We start from the raw sequence: 2,250 nt of genomic DNA, 5'->3' as shown, positions 1-2,250 counted from the left end.
CCAAAATGTGGAAGCAGCCTAAATGCTCACCAACCCAGGAGTGAATTAACAAGCTGTGGTATATGTACACCATGGAACGCTATTCAGCCATTAAAAAAGATGGAGACTTTACATCTTTTGTATTAACCTGCAAGGATGTGGAACACATTATTCTTAGTACAGCATCACAATAATGGAGAAACAAGAATCCTATGTACTCAATTCTGATATGAGGACAATTAATGTCCTAGTACAAGGTGGGAGGTAGGGGATGGGGAGAGCTGAGAAAGGGAAGGAGAGGGTGGGGGACAAGGAGAGTTGTATAACTTTAGGGAGCAGAACACAATTATAAGAGTGTCCTTATCTAACAAAAGCAATCAGTGTAATCTGGTTCTATATACCCTCAATGAATCCCCAATAATAATAATACTGCCCTCAAAAAAAAAAAAAAAAAAAAAAAGAAAGAAATCAGGGATCTTGTTATATTGTCTAGGTTAGCCTCAAACTCCTGGCCTCAAGTGATCCTCCTGCCTCAGCCTTCTGAGTAGCTGGGATTATAGTCATGAGCCACTATGCCTGGGTGATGAAACTAATTTTCTAAACCTGCAAAGGTGAGAGTTACAGCTTTCACGTTAAAGTCTAGCTTGCTTTTCTTAGACATAATTTTATATACAAGGAAAAGCTAAATATGTTAATCTAACCTATATAGGAAGGCAAATGCCACACTTTCTTAACAAATATTTATCCCAAAATAACAAGTTGTATAAGATACAGTATTTAAAAAGAAGGGAGATATGATATATAAGCAATTAACAGTATATGAAATGTGCTTTGACACAAAGAAGGAAGACAGTAGATGGAGCATTTAAATGCTCAGAACCTTCTGCAAATACTATGCTTTAGAGGTGACACTTGAGGTGGATCTTGGAGATGTGTAGGAACTGCCAATATAAAGCAGAGTATTTAGGGGCCATTCCTATCCTGTGCAAAAGGCATGGAGGCTCAAAACAGTGTGGCATGAGAGGGGATTGGTGAAAGGTGTGTACTTGCTATGGAGGGTACCAGTAGTTGGTACAGCTGGAGAGGGATGAAACCAGATAGCCTCATATCCCACACCAAGAGATTTGAACTCTTCTTACAGATAATGAGAGAGCAACTGAAAATTTTAAACCAGGCAACTTACCTGATCAGATCTGTATTTTAGAAATAAATCGTTGGACATTTGGTAATAGTAGTTCTGCTTTTTAAACGCTGTATCAATTATATATATGATCTGCCTCCCTAAGACATATCATATGAAGTAAAAGATTAGACTTAGGGAACCAAAATAAGAGGCTACTGCAAAAGTGCAGGCAGAAATGAAGAAGTCTGACTTCAGTGGCAGAGAGATGGAAGAGTATTCTAAAAAAAGAATACTGGCAGAGAGATAGTGAGTATTCTAAAAAAAAGGGGAAATACACTCTAGGAGGCCAAGGTAGATAGATCGTCTGAGCTCAGAGTTATAGACCAATGGACAGAGAGATGACATATTTAATAGGTTTTAGAGATTGATTTGATATAGCTGTGCCTGGGTGAGTTGTCAGGTCATTAAGAGGGATTAAAAATACAGGAATTAGATGCATGTCAGGGAACAGGATAACAATGAAGACTTCAATTTCGGGATGTGTTAAAATTAGAGTGCCTGTGGCATATCCAGATAGAGAGTATTCTAAAAAAAAGGGGAAATACACTCTGGGAGGCCAAGGTAGATAGATCGTCTGAGCTGAGTTACAGACCAATGTAAACAAGAGTGGGACTCTATCTCTAAAACTAGATGGGCATTGTAGTGGCCGCCTGTAGTCCCAGCTACTTGGGAGGCTGAGGCAAGAGGATCACTGAACTCAAGAGACTGAGGTTGCTATGAGCTATGATGCCACGGTACTCTACCTGGGGTGACAGAGAGAAATTTTGTCTCAAAAAAAAAAAAAAAGGAAATAATGTTTGAAGTTACAAAGAATGCCTTGGATGAAAACAACGGAGTTAGAGTCACTGGTGTAGTCAAAGGTACCTGCATCAACCCAGAGATAAGACAGAGAGGGATAAGAAAAGAAGACCAAAGTTAGGATCCTGAGTAACTCAACAAATAAAGGGCAGAATACAGAATAAGTTAAAGAAACTAAAAACGATGACCCGAGGTTAGGAGAAAAACAAGAACAAGCAACATTCTAAGAAGCCAAGAGGAAAGAAGTGTTAAGAAGTGGGAGCTGGCTCGGCGCCTATAGCTCAACCGGC

At 39.4% G+C, this 2,250-nt stretch overlaps 1 protein-coding gene across 2 annotated transcripts in view; it reads right to left on the bottom strand.

The window, feature by feature from the left end:
- The window catches only part of TTC17 (tetratricopeptide repeat domain 17), a 127,477-nt gene that overhangs the window by 64,593 nt on the left and 60,634 nt on the right, over positions 1-2,250 (bottom strand). The gene's annotated exons all lie outside the window — the stretch shown is intronic.

Source organism: Otolemur garnettii, unplaced genomic scaffold, assembly GCF_000181295.1.
Source record: "Otolemur garnettii isolate 467f Iridium unplaced genomic scaffold, OtoGar3 scaffold00001, whole genome shotgun sequence".
NCBI lineage: Eukaryota > Metazoa > Chordata > Mammalia > Primates > Galagidae > Otolemur > Otolemur garnettii.
The sequence above is the reverse complement of the archived record's forward strand: the minus strand, read 5'-3'. Positions and strand labels throughout refer to the sequence as shown.